The sequence below is a fragment of the Moschus berezovskii genome, chromosome 24, assembly GCF_049115385.1.
Source record: "Moschus berezovskii isolate FMDL1 chromosome 24, NW_MosBer_1.0, whole genome shotgun sequence".
Classification (NCBI taxonomy): domain Eukaryota; kingdom Metazoa; phylum Chordata; class Mammalia; order Artiodactyla; family Moschidae; genus Moschus; species Moschus berezovskii.
This window is the reverse complement of record NC_142483.1, coordinates 10,683,627-10,698,018: the sequence shown is the minus strand read 5'-3', so window position 1 is coordinate 10,698,018 and position 14,392 is coordinate 10,683,627. Positions and strand designations below refer to the sequence as shown.

The window sequence follows — 14,392 nt, the reverse complement described above, 5'->3', positions numbered from 1 at the left end:
AGGTGGGGGTTTGTGTGCAGGTGTTAACTGGGGGAGTACTCTCAGGGACCACCCTCATCAGGGGCAGCAGAAGTTTGACTGGGATGAAGGCCTAACAGAAGCCCCAGCCAGTTCCATGGAGGGCGCTGGAACTGACCTCGCTCCTGAGAGTCATCCCTCATTGTGGTAGACCTTATGTTCCTCCACTCAACCTGTGTGTCCAGCAGAGCGTGGGTGAGGTGGCTCCCTTCTGCTCAGGCAGGGACTTAGCTGAGAGCCATCAGCAGTCAGCATCTTGGCTTCATCCTGATGCGGGAGTCTGGGTAGACACCACAGCATCCACATTGTGGTGCGTCCCACCTCGGATCCTGGTCCTGGTTGTGCTGATACCAGCGGAGGCCATGGACAAGTCCCCAGAGCTGTCTGAGCCCTGGACCTCTCCTCTAAATGGGGCACTGCCAGGCCCCTACCTCCTGGGACTTCAGCGGTGGGGTCAGAGGATGTCTCAGGTGGTGAGGATGCCATGGCTGCACACATGTGGGTCAGGACCAGTCACCATCCAGGTGGGGGCTTAGGGCTCAGGGGTCTCCAATCCCTGGAATCACCAGGCTCCTCCCTATCCTCTCCTTAGATAAGGAAACTGGGGCCTGGGGCAGTCCAGGTTTGAATAAATGGGAAACATGGGTTAAGTCTTCCCTGTTGATCAAAACCAGTTTGACTGACTCCTGGTGATCAGTGAGGTCAACCCAGCACTTGGTCAGGGGCTCAGGGATAAAAATAGTGTTTCCTCTGGAGGGACAGGTCAACCTGTTCAGTGAGTCAGTAAATTAGTGGCACATGGAGCCAGAATGGATTCTGGGGGCTGGACTCCAGGATGACTGTTATTATTTGTTCAACAAAGTGACCAAAGAGTGGGGCCCATCAGGCCTCTAGTGGAGCGGGATAAAAGAGGTGATGGAAGCTGGCGCAGGCAGCATGAGTGTTCACAGCGGGGGTACTAAGGGCCATCAGGAGCCCTTGAAGAGGCCAGGAGCTAGTCACTTCTGTTGAGGCCTCAGTAGGCCAGGTGGCTCTGGGCTTGTCACAGATGACCCCTCACTTGCAAGGGTGCCATGCAGACTGGAAGATGGTTCACAGGCAGGTCCCGTGTCCAAGACTGTCCCAGGGTCCGAGACTCTGGGTCACTTTATCCAAGAACACCCGTGATGTCCGTTGTGTGGCTGGCGTGGTAGGGCCTGACTGTGGGGGCGGGTGCCTTGGAGTTGTGGCTGTGGGCAAGGAGGAGATGGCACGCGGAGAGGAAGGGAACGCTCTGAGATGGGCATGCGCGTGGTAGGCATGCCTTTTAAAACGATCATCAGCCTTAGTGTTCCAACAGCCTCTTTCACTTTGTAAAAGGCTTTTCTCTTGAAAAATAAAAGAAGATTGGAGGCAAGTACAATATTTGGCTGTGGCGGCTGCTAATTTGGCACTGAATGTCACCTCCGCCTTTTCCTTCCCTGATGCCAAGCACTCCTTCCCAGGCTTGGGGTGGGCGGGCAGGGTGACGGGGGGTGTGCAGGGCAGGCTCCCCGAGCCTCTTAAGATGCGAGATTCATTTCCTTAAACACACATTGTCTCACTCCAATTTCACGTCCGAGCAGTTTTGGCGAGGAATTAGCAGCCCCTGGGAGAAAGCAGGCAGGTTCTGTTTACACGGGTGGGGGCAAGCTGAGGGGGGGTAAGGGTGGCAGTGCAAACCCGGGGCTGGGGGCTGTTTGGACAGGGAGCCCACAAAGGACCTGGGTCAGGGGCTGCCTCACCTGGCCAGACAGCTCTCAGTGGGAGCCGGGCCAATCCTGTCACTATGCAGAAACCCTGCCCCCTTGAAATGTCCTGAGTACCTGGAGGAGGGGGACTGCATAATGATTGGGGGCAGATTGAGGATATCGGGCTTTCAGGTCAAACTTAAGACCATTTGGTTCACTACCTCACCAAAGAGGACTGGCTGGGGCCTAGGGGCCAGTTGCGGCTGTCCCCCTCTGTGATGGGGGCTCACTCGCTCACTGGAGGCCGACCTTTGCTTTGAGTCAGAGCCCTGGACCCCTCCTTGACTCAGCTCCCCACCTCTGCCTACAGGTGTCCTCCTTGCGAGCTTAGGCAGCTCCAGGTCTGTAGTTATGTGGGAGAAGCAGCGCCCCAGCCCGTCGGTGGCCCCCCAGGACCCAGCCTCAGGTCTCTCCCCAGTCTGTTCAGTCCTTAGGGCACAGGCTGCCACGACCCCAGCCCAGTGTGTGTGTGTAGTGGGGATGAGTCTCAAGGAAGAGTCAGTCAACCTCCCCCCTCACCGGACAGTATGACGGCAGCCCAGGCAGTTGGAGACTTCAGGCTCCCTGTCTGGGTTTGTTTGGGGATGTTCTCCAAGACTGGGGCTGCCCTTTTATGCCCTTTTTGGCCTCCCCCTGCCCATACCTACAGTCACCCCCAGCCCCCACCCACCCCACCCCTGGGGAGTCTCGGGGCTGGGCTGGGCACTCCATAGGTGCCAAGTCAGGGCCGAGCCTGAGCAGTGCTGTGGGGAGGGGGCCCATCCCTCCACTCTCCTGGGCAACTGCTCATTCATCACCTTTTAGAGGCGAGTCCTGCTCATTTGTTAGCCCATTAGCTGGGCATGAGCAGCATATGGACCCAGTTCCTGCTGCCCTCTTCCTGCCTACCTTAGACAGCATCCCGCCTTGTACTGCAGTGGTTGGGGTGGGGGGCCCCAATTCACCCCAAGGCTGAGCCCCTGGGTGAGGCAGGCTAGGGTTTAGTTCTCTCAGCTTCTCCAGCAAATCTACGTTTAGACTTAACGACAAAGCCTCTCTAAGCCATGAGCTGAGAGGGGCCCTGCTTTTAGGAGACTGGGCTTTATGTTTTTTTAGTGTTCAGGGAGAGATAATTTTTTTCTCACCCACTATCAATAAGGAGATCAACTGTTTTCGTGGCGTTCCTGCATCCTCTTGCCTGTGGGTGGGGGTGGGCAGGAAGGACCGCCTCGTCTGCTGATTCGATCCATGGTTGCTCCCTGGGTGCACAGGAGGGAATGTGTGCCCCGGAGCTGTCTGCTGCAGCCTGGCATCATCGCTGAGGGGGATCTCTGTGTCTGCTGGGCAGTAAGGAGGTGGCCCACCTGGAGGGGGAGCCCAGGCACAGTGTCTGCCTCCCCTGAGCACAGCTCACTTACTTTGAAGATCATGACTGTTCAGATCAAGGACCCTCGCAGTGTTGTTCATGGCTGAGCAGTGGGTCCTGTTTGCACAGTTCATTTGCAAGGCAAACATTGAGCACAGTCACGGTGAAGATAAATGTTGACCCCAGTGCCCAATGAGGTTCTTAGATTAATGGAGAAAGAACCTGGAGCTGATGGGGGTGCCAAGGATTGTCCCTCTTTCCCCACAGTGAGGTGAGGGGACACTGAGGCACAGAGAGAGGCCAGGGCCCGCCCAGGAGCCCCATTTGACAGTGGATATGGAGATCACTGGCCTCCCAGCTCCAGGAAACCCTGTGTGGTCACCACCCTGGATTTTTCAAGCCCTCCTGTGAGGGCTCAGGAGAGCCTATTAATGACGGGACAGAACAGGTTCCCTCTGGGCGTGTGTCCCCCGTGTGTGCGTGTCCTTGGTGCCTACACGTCCCTAATGCATACCTGTCCCCAGTGTATCTTCAGCATGTGCAGGGCCTCAGTGACTCCATCCTGTTTGTTTATTTATTTATGCCGCCAACTTATTCTCCAGAAGATTTAAGGGTACTTACAAGGATACATAAAATTCAAGAAGAGCCTATAAATTGAAAACAGGAGAAAAAGAAAAACTAGGAAAAGGACTAGGATGGAGCTAGAAGAGGCCAGCAGGGTGTGAGCAGCATAGCCCAGGCGTGGGCGTGCTCCCTCCCTCACGTGCTTGCACACTTACCACCAGTGAGACTCAGGTCCCCACTGCCTGTCGGCGCCTGACACTCGGGCGCTGGGACCAGAGGAGGGGGCTCAGCTCTCCTGGGGCTGCTGACTTCTCATGGAGCCTCCTTCCAGGGTATCCAGGGACAGTGGACAGGTCTGTCCAAACTGTGGTGTCTTTTCTGGAAGCCTCAGTGTGAATCATGGGCAGGATCTGCAAGCGACTTTCCGGGCCCTGGGTGTAGATGTGGCGTGTGAGCCGGTTTGTGGGTTAGACACACGTGCCTGGAACTACAGTGAGTGCCTGGGTATGGGGCAGGGCCCTAGGATGACCTTGCCCCCCAAAGGGGCCCCTAACACCTTGAGAGGCCACAGTCACTCCCAGACTTACCTCCATCTCTGCCTCCATCCTCCGTACCTGACATGCCAAGATCCAGTGTTTTCACAAGAGCAGCCAGCCCTAGGGCCTCTTGTTGTAATTGGCGCTGTCATTATTGGGCGATGTCTTCAGCAGCAAGTCTCAGCAGCGAAGGGCAGATTTCCAGCCTGCAAGACCTGGAAAGTCAGGCCTTGCAAGACAATGTGGGGCAGCCTTGGGAGCGGCCCTGGAAGGTGGCCCCTTGAGAAGCCAACGGCATCTTGCATTTGACCTTTCATCTTTGAGGAATGCCCCAGAAAGCCCGGCTGAGGGTGAAGGCTCATGCCAAGCCACGCGGCTGGTAAAGAGCAGGGCAGGCACTCAGACCTGCAGTTATTTAGCCAACTCTCGGCTGTGAGTGCAGGGGGACTCGGGAGTGGGAAGGTCTCCTTTGGACAGTTTCGGACCCTCTTGGCACTTCAGTTTCCTCCTTGGGCCCTTGTCACAACTGGGGGAAGTGGGGGATGGATGAAGAAAAATCTGATGAGCCCTCCCACCCAGGAAACCTGCCTGGAGACTCTTGGGGAAAGGTGGGTTTCTGGCCCCTCTGGAGTCCCTGAGCGCCCTGCCCCAGCCCCTGAGGAGGGTGGCCCACCCTGGGCTATCAGTGTTGGAAGGACTGGAATGGAGGTGATGCAGGCAGAGGAAGCTGGCTTTATCCTTTGCTCCCTGGCCTTCAGAACTGTGCCTCGGGCCCAGCCTCAAATCTATCTCATGAGGGCATTTATGGGGGTTAATTTCTGCCAACTCTAGACTGAGGGACAGCCCTCTTAGATGAGATCCTGCTAACACCTGGCTCTGTGAAATTTGAGTCAGAGTCCTCCCTGGCCAACCAAGTGTCCACTGGAGCCTCTGCCCACCCTGGCTCCCAGACTGCCACCGCACCCCACCAGTTCTCTCACTCCTGAGAATGGAGGCACTGGGCCTTATGGAGCCAAAAACAGAGACTCAGAGGGAAGGGGTTGAAGAGGCCCGACGGCAGGCCAATGCCAGGCCCTGGTCTCTATCCTGGGGCCGTTGTGTCGAGGAGAGGGTGGGGTCCATGTTCAAGGCGAGGGTGGAGTCCATGTCCATGTCCATGCTGGGCCAGGGTTGCTCAAGGTGCTGACCCAAGTAAAGGGCAGACTGGGCTTGTCTGGGGGGTGGCAGGATGGAGGGACCCTGGAGCCTAGAACTGACAACAGAGGTCTGAAATGCTTAGTATCACAGGCTCCTCCATTCATAACTAGTCTCAGCTGGCTTCTCCACCTACCAGAGCCCCGCTTCCTTAGCTGTAAAGTGGGGCCAGTGGCTGTACCTGCCTTTCAGAATTCTGACTCAGTGGGTTATGTGCTGAGCCCTGTCTGACCAGACGGGGATGAGGGGGTGCCTATCTTCACTGGCCTTGTCCTCCTGCATTGAGAGGCTGAGGAGTCTGGAGGAAGGAAGGCGGCCCCCCCACCCCAGGGTGGAGAGCAGCGGGAGGGAGCTGAGCCAGGGTGGGCGGTGAGGGGGCCCAGACACAGGCACAAACAATCTGTTTCCCTGTAAACATGGGCGCCCACACCAGCCGGCCGCCACCCGGCGACTTCTGCGAGTTGGAAAAGTGAGGGTATGTTTACTCGCACTCCCCCGTGCCAGCTGGCGTGCTGGGCACAGCTTCCCTCCCAGCTGCCTCGACAGCCGGCGGCTCCCAGCTCAGGGAGGGGGAGCGCGCAGGGGCCCCCAGATCTTGCCTGTAGTTTGATTCAGCCCAGGGTCACACACACACACACACACCCTCCACATTCTGATGCTATCCTGGACCAAATCAAGAGGTCAAGGGGCTCTGAGAGTCTCCATGGCAGGTGCCCACCTGGCCAGACCATGACATGGTTCCCCTGCTCTTCAAGATCACCAGAGTAGACAAAGGCTGGAAGGCTGGAACTTTCCAGGGACCCCACGCCTTGAGTATAGGCAACAGGTATCCCTCTGGTGGGGTCCAGGCGCCATCCCTCCCCCAAATCCAGCTGCCTTCTCAGAAAGTGCTTTCATCGGGGTGTGCCCGGCACCGACATGTCAACGTGCCCAGAGCTGTCGGTGTGCATGTTGCAGGTGGGGGTCGTTGCAGGGCTCCTCGTGCCCCATGGGCCCTAGGGTGCTGGGGGCTCCGCGTCTCAGGTTCCCTGCTCTGTGAATGCCTTGTCCAAGCTTGGCAGCAGCAGCTGCGGGAGGTGCAAGCATCTTATCCCTGAGGCCAGGGCAGATTTCTGTCTGGGAAGGAGTCTTCATGACCCTGCACCACCCTGGGTCAAGGTACCAGGCCTGGGTCAAGCACCTGGGACACAAGGAGTGGTGGGAACTTGAAGGAAGGGGCTCAGAGAGGGGGCTTCTTAGGCAGGCACTAAGTGGGCCATGCTAGAGCTGTAACTTCTGACTTTGGAGCTGGGTGGTGGGTCATGGAGACCTGACTGTGAAGCATTTGCTTTCGAAGTGACACAGGAATGTGCCCCCTCCCCAGCTCCCATGGACTTGGCCGTCTGGCACTATCATCCCTGTGGAAGGGAGACCCCCTGTCAGATTCCTCTCTCCCCCCACACCTGTCCCCAGATATCCCCTTGACCACCAAGAGAGCTAGAACCTGGGGAAGATAGAGTCACAGACGGCCAGCTTCATGTAGACACACAGCCATGGGGATGCTCCTATCTAACTATGGCAGCCTAGAGCCCAGCTACTGTGTGAGGTGACCCCCTCTAAGCGTCTCTGACAGATGGGGCTTGCATACTTCCTGTGGTGGGGAGCTCACTGCCTATCTAGATAAAGCTATTAAGGTTTGAGTGTTTGAGTGTGAGAAAGTTCCTCCAGTTTCCCCTGAGCTGCAATATGCCTCTTTCCCCACAGACACCATTAGGAACCTCAGAGTGCTGCCTTCAGGAACCTTGCCTCTCTTGAAGCTGGTTAGAAACCATACCCCTGCGGGATACTCTCACCTAAGGTATACAAGCCTTAATGCTAGAGGCCAGGTTCAAAGTTGGATCTGGAATAACAGGTGGAGAATCAGGATTGCCATGGTTTTTAAAGTCAGCTTAGAAATTCACATCTGTTTCAGAGCAGCAAACATTGGTCACATCTAGGAGCGGGCTGCGTGTCAGCGCTCCCTGGTGGCGGGTCGTTGCCTTGCCCCGGGGCCAGGGTGGGACAGCGCCTTGCAGAGGTGGGGGTCTGCTGGGGGACAAGTGCAAAGAGATTGGCACACCCTGGCCCTAGCTCAACTGGGAGGATCTGGTTTATTGTTTTGTGTTGGGTTTTGTGTCTTTTGAGAAACAAGAGATTGAGCCTTTTTATGACATGGGTTTCACAGCGTAACGAGGCAGCGTAATTCCCCATTCTCAGCAGCAAGTGCGCTTTTTACACTAATTGCATAATTAGACATAATGCACTAATTGCGGTAATGGATGACAGTCAACTCAACTTTAACTTTAAAAACAGGGAGGCGTTGCTGGGGGTGGTGGCGGGGGGCTTTAGGCCCCTGTGAATTTTTCAAAGGGAATCTGCTTCTGAGAGCTCCTGGCAGCTTCCTCTCAGGGGCCAAAGGGCCATGAAGCCACCGAGGCATTCTCACCTTGGGATCTGGGCCATGCCCCCTCCTTCCCTGAGGATCCCCAAGCTCCATCCCCCACCACCTGGGAAGCTAGGACCCTTCCCATCAGAACCTGTCCCCCCAGCTTCCCTTCTCCCCGCCTGCACACATCTGTGCTCCTGACACTGAGCAGTCCATTCCCTGCTCCCAGCCTGAGAACACCTGCCTTTACTCCTGCAGTCCCTGACCCCCAGTCACCCCCGTGTCTGGTGGACTCCTGCCCAGCCCTTCAGGCTCTGCTCGAATGGCCTCTCCTCTGACAAGGTATCTCAGTCTTTTCCTTCCCACACGCCTGCCGCCCACCCTACCCTGGCAGACCAGCCTCTCACACAGATGTCTCCTGCACACCTCCCCCACCACCACCCCTCTGCCGTTAGCAGCCCGAATGGACATCTCTCCTCTCCGGTGCTGAGTCCCAGGGGGACAGGGACAAGGTCTGGCCCATCTCTGCTGCCCCAGGCTCCAGAGACCCCAACAAGAGCTTGTGGCATGAACATGAGTGCCCCAGTAGGGATGTAAGGGTATGGGGTGGGGTGGGCCACTAATGGGCCACCAGCCCAGCAGGGCTGCATTGTCATCTCTCCAGGAAGCCAGGTCTCGAGCCCTCCTCCCTATTCCCATTCTGCCTCTGTGTCCTCCATTGCAGCCCATGCAGGGCCCATTGCAGCAGCCCCAGTAGGCATCTGCGAACCTCTCTAAGCAGAGGGTTCATTCCAGGAAGTCCCTCTATGAAGGTTAGCTATTACTGATGTGACAACCAGCCTCACGATATACACACTGTGTGTGACATGACATGACACCACATACAGCTGACTGACTGTGGAGCCAACCCACCGCAAGTTGGTGGCAGAGTGGCAGGACCACATGGGACCCTAATGTGGCAGCTGGTGATCGTCAGCAGCTGATGAAGCATGCACCCGAGTGGCCCATAACCCGCCGCCAGTGCACCGACTGTGTGCTCTGAGGCTCCGGGGCCCCTTGCCCTTGCCTTACTGTAAACCCCACTCCAGAAAGGCCAGAGAGGGGCCACAACCCCTGCCCCAGGGAGCTCGCTGTCTGCCACACACACAGTCCAGGGCCTGGTGTGTCCCCGGAGCAGCTGGGTCAGGCTTTTCATGCACCTGGTGTGGGCAGCCCCAGAGGACCGGGGCTGTGGGGCTCGCGGGTGGTTGGACATGGGAAACGTCCCGGTTGTGCAGCCTGCTCGGGATCTGCCCTCAGTGGGAGGGTGCGCAGGTAGCTGGCTGCTCCCTCCACCCTGTGGTCTTCAGGGGTGATTATTAGCAGCTCTGTCAATACCCTCGATTTCTCCGTGAAGGGAGGAGACAGGTGCAGCAGCAGCCTGGTGGGGGTGAGGGCAGGGGCCAGCATTGCCCTGACTGACTGGGGCCCCTGAGCTGGTAACTGCCAGTCCCTCCATCCCCCGACTTCCCTCTGGACCCAGCTCAGGATCTCTGGGCCACTAAAAGCCCCTTATCCTCCCACCTAAGTTTCCCCTGATCCCTGGCCCAAGTGTACCCCTTCCAGCAGCTGGCCCTTGGCTCCAACCCCAGATCCTGTGGCCTTCCCACTGCTTGCCCACAGAGTCCGGTATAGGGAGGTCATCCCACCATCTCTAGGAACCTGCTGACCTGAGAGCTGGACAGTTAAAACTCCCCCAGCTGCTCCTTTTAGTACCAGGGACCAGACACTGAGACTTGGCTAAAGGGGGCTGGAGAATAGCAAATACCCAAGGAAGGTCATATCCTGGGGTTCGGCTCCCCCCACCTGCCTGTGCCCTGCTCAGCGCCCTGGGCAGGGGAAATGGGGCAGGACGCCGGAGCACCCAGCTGAACCCCCAGCTGAGCCTGAGCCTTTGAGGAGTCAGGCAGCAGCAGGGCCCAGCCTGCATCAAGTCTTTCTCGTTCCATTTTCTTTCTGATTTAATTTTCCAGAGATTAGGGCCTGTTCACCTTCGCTGCAGAGAAGAGTCTCACATGTGTGCCTGTTTTTACTCCCAGGGCTGGGTGGTTGGTTAGCCGAGCAGGTTGGTTCTGCTGGTCGTCCACCCTCCTCCCCTGCAGAATGGCCTCAGGCTTCCAGTACCACTCTGAGTCCCCCAGGCCGCCAGATTCCCAGCTGATCCCCTGTGCCTCATTTTCAAGTTTGGGGGTCAGTGCAGGGAACAGAACTGCAGAGAGCGTGACCTAAAGCCAGCACTCTGGATAAGAGTGGCCGTTCTTATCTGAGCAACTGTGTGACCTGTCCTGTGTGGCCCTGCCTGCTAATCATCAGAATGGCCCTTCCTCAGGGCTTGTATATCAGGGAGGCCAAGTGTGTGAAGCAGCGGCCTTTGGGTGGCCAGAGTCAACACACGGCAAACAGGGCTGTTTCTGCGGCCTCCGCAGCCCCTCTTCCTTCCTTTTCCGTCCTCTCCCTTGCACTCCTTTTTGTATCCATCGCTCCCACCCTCCTCCTCTCCCTGGGCAGGTTGGGTGCTGGCTTGGGTCCAGGCCCCACTGCTGCTGACTCTCTGGGACTTAGCTAAATGCCTCAACAGTCTGATGGGGGGTTGTCCAGGTCAGTGGTCCTGGGCCTTTTGTCTCCTGTGTGGCTGCACTATATTCAAGTGCCTCAGCACTTATTCCACTCCCAGGCAGGGCATTTGGGAGCTGGGAGGATAAGCCTGGCTCCATCTGCCCCTGCAAGCATCCGCACTTCCTGTCCCAGGTCGCTGTTCCTCCACGCGTCCCGCAGGCCCACCACCCCCTTGTGTGCAGACACCTCTGGGAGCAGGAGGCTAGGCAGAATCCCCAGGGCCCCCTGAAGGGGCCTTGGCCCCCACAGGCCCTGGAATTCCCAAGGCCAGAAGGCAAGCTGGCCAGACATGCTGCTTCACAAAAGGATTAACTAAAGCTGAGAGAGGGTTGGGGTTGCCGCCAACACTGTGGGGCATGGGTGGGGGTGTTGAGGGAAGTGAGTGGGGAGGGAGATGAGAGACATGGAAGGACAGGTCTTGGTCACTGGGAAGGGATGCCCTCAAGGGGTGGAAGATGAACACTGGCCAGGGGTGGTGGTACAGGGTGGAGGAGCCGGGAACCGCTGGGAACGAGGCGCTGCACACCGCCTCCTGAATTGTCACTCAGCACCTCTGTCGCTGTGTCTCCTGCTTACCCCAACACGTGCCCCTGGCCCCAGACGGCCTGTACCCTAGTCTGCTGCCCTGTCCCACTGCCATTCACCGTCTCCTCTGGGGGATGAAGCCCCTGTCTCTTCCTCCTCTGGCACGGCCAGCGTGGAGCTGTCACCGCCTGTAGACCTGCTGGCCCCCGTCTCTTTCTCCTTGGTCCGGCTGCCTGCACCGAGCTGGGGGCCATGCGGCGCTGCTGTGGGAGTTGTTGGGTTTTTCCAATTAGCTCTCTGGGCCAAGGACACCAGCGGGCACACAGTCCTGCTGTGGTTGTTGAGGCCCTGCGCCTGGTGCACCCTGCTCTTTCTCTTGCTTCCGAGTTGGCACCAGGGACCAGGGCTAGCACCTGGGGTTGAAGGGAGCCAGGCTGGTGCTCTGGAGCTGCCCTGGGCCCTCCCAGACTTCCTGCTGGGCCAGCAGGTGGAAAGCACTCCCTGGGCCGCATCAGTGGGGGGATGACCTCTCCCCCAGGGTGAGACCATCTGCTGGGCTGTGTCTCATGGATCTCTGGGACACAGGGTTCAGCTCAGGGCCCCATCCCAGGGGACGGGGACAGCTGGAGCAGGTCCAGGGGGACGTTGAGAGGAGTGAGGAACCTGGGATGGGACGATGGAGGGCTCTTGCCTCTCAGGGGCTCGTTTGGGATTGGGGGACAGGCTTGGCTAGAGCTCAACTCAACCAGTCCCTGCAGTTCTGGAATTGTGCTCTCATCTCCCCAGAAACTCCTTGCCCATTGCCCTACCCTCACTCTAGGGAGGATGTAGGTAGGCCGGCAGGGGAGGTAGACACAGTGTGAGCAGGGGTGTGGCAGCGGGGACCCAGAGGCCTGAGGGCACCTGCCAATTCAGTGACCTGGAGCGGCCTTGAATTCTGGCACCAGCGCCCAGCAGGAGGGTATCATGATGCGAACTTCCCTGGTGGTCCAGTGGTTGTTAAGACACCACGCTTCCACTGCAGAAAGCATGGGTTCCATCCCTGGTCAGGGAACTAAGATCCTGCATGCTGCATGGTACGGCCGAAAAAAATAGGGGGAGAAAAGGATGTCATGGTGGATCTTTGGGTAGCCCCAGAAGAAGGCATGGCAGGTGTGGCCCCAAACGCCAAAGGATGGCACACCTGCAGGAGGAGGTGAAGGAGTCAGACCTAGGTCGTGCTTGCCCTGGAGCTTTCCTCCGGAACGTGGAATTGGGCTCACGCATTGGCTGCTGGTTCCTTTGTGCACAGAGCCAGTGCCTGGGGAGCGATGGAAGGGAGGTGGCCATGGCTGTATACTGTCCACGGCGTCCCTGCGTCTAGGCTTCCGTGTTATCACCACTGTGGCTGAGGCCAAGGTGGTGGAGACAGAGACAGGCTGACTGGTGGAAGGGGTGCTGTCCAAGGAGGCCTGGGAGGGAGGGCGGGGTGGGAGGTGGGCAGACCCGGGGAGACCAAGGCTGCCTGCCCAGCCGTGGGAGCCGAAGGCTTTGGAGCCTAAGTATTCAGACCTAGCCAGGAGAATCGGGGCAGGGATAGGACTATGATCCGTCTGCAGAATTCTGGTGATCCTAAACAATAGCAATGATGCTGCGAAAATTAATATAGGCTCTTCATGGCATGAGTCTTTTGGTCCTTGATCAGCATGTGAGGGGAGGACTGCCATTCTCTCATTTAACAGATCAGACACTGAGTTGGGCTATTTCTTAACAGGGTCCCTGCTTCCAAGCCCTTGCATCCGCTGTCACGGTCTTTGGGTATAACCCTGCCACTTGGAAACCCACTCTCTCTGTGGCCCGTGAGCCCTGGTTCAGCACCACGCCAGGTTGCCCAGGGGCATCCTAGACCCAGAGGGGAGGGACCCCCGGCTTCCCAGAGGAGAGCTGTCAGGAGGCTGCAAGGTCCACCCTCCAGTACCAGGGCTCCCACCACCATGGACAGCCCTGACTGCTGGGACGCCAGGGAATGACCCTGACGGGGGAGTCAGATATGGGAACTTCATCCCCTGCCCTGAGAAGCCAGGCAGCTGCGCCCCCTGCTGACGCCAGCCGGCCAGGGTGTGCTCAGCAGAAGTTTCAGCCAGTGTGGCTGAGTGAGGCCTCAATACATATTGGGGGCAGTGGTCCAGGATTGGGAAAGGGTGTGTATCTTTCATGTCTTGAAACCTGGGAAGACGTCAGGGAGGACGGGTGACTGGCTTTGCCCCTCACAGTCGTGTGGCCTTGACGTGTCCTCTCCTATTTCTGAGCCTCAGTTTTTCCTGCAGTGGGCCCTGGGCTCCGGCCTCCCTGCATTTCTCAGTGACCGCCCCCAGGCTCTGACCCCTGCTTGGCCTCTGCCTCCACTGTCTTTCATCTGGGGGCTGATGGCCTGAGGCAGGCCCTGGGGAGCCCGGGAAACAACCTGGCCTGGTGCCCACTGGGGGCCTCCCTCCTGCCTGGCCATGCAGCCAGGCCTGTGACTCTCCCTGTAATCGCCGTGGCTCTGTGGGAAGGAGCAACTTCACCACAAATTATTTTGTTCTAAGAGAAGGACAAAAAGAAAAGAGAAGCCGGGAGGGATGGGGGTGGTGGGAGGAGGAGACTGCCTGAGCCAGCTTTGCTGCTTTAACCCTTGGACTGCCAGGGGCCCGCTGGGCAGCAGGGCCGGGGCTCTAAAGGTGCCCAGTCTCCCACCTCCTCCCCTTGTCGCATGCCAGAGGCCTTTATCTGCCTACTCTGCCTGTCACTCTCCCGACCTTATCTCCCCCGCCTGTCTGTCTCTCGTCAGCGGCCTCTCCCACCTCCTTATCGCCTCCTCATCGCCTCCTCTCTGTGTGTCTCCACATCCCTCCACTTCTGCACAGCCCGATGGCAAAGTCTGGTGGCCGCGGTTCTGTCGTGGCGAGCAGCCCGTGACCTTGTGCTGAAGGAGCCAGCTTGCGGTACAGATTTCCTGGGGTCACCTGGATGGACACAGGGGCTCATTCAGGCTCAGAGGCACATGGAGGGGTGTGCAGTGCACAATCGCACACGCACAGACACACGTGCACACACCCAAGACCCCTGTTGTGAACAAAGACGCCCACGGAAACTTGCTTCCACAGTCCACGTACAGCCCCCAGGCTTCATCTAGCGGCCCTAACCCCACCCCATCCCAAACTCAGGCTCATACACACAGATGGGTGTGTGTTGCACCATAACACACGTTCACACGCACAGATGCTGACTCTCAGATCTACACCCTCACATGCGTGCGCACACAGGCCAAGCCCCACCAAGGAAGAGGGGAAGTAGATCATCCCCCCTATTTGCCTCTGCTTCCCCAGTCCCTGTTCCCATATTCTGTGCCCAGAATGACAGA

The 14,392-nt window shown here is 58.1% G+C and overlaps 1 protein-coding gene across 5 annotated transcripts in view; it reads left to right on the top strand.

Moving 5' to 3' along the window:
• CACNA2D2 (calcium voltage-gated channel auxiliary subunit alpha2delta 2) overlaps positions 1-14,392 on the top strand; it is a 141,342-nt gene that overhangs the window by 53,895 nt on the left and 73,055 nt on the right. The window lies entirely within an intron of this gene.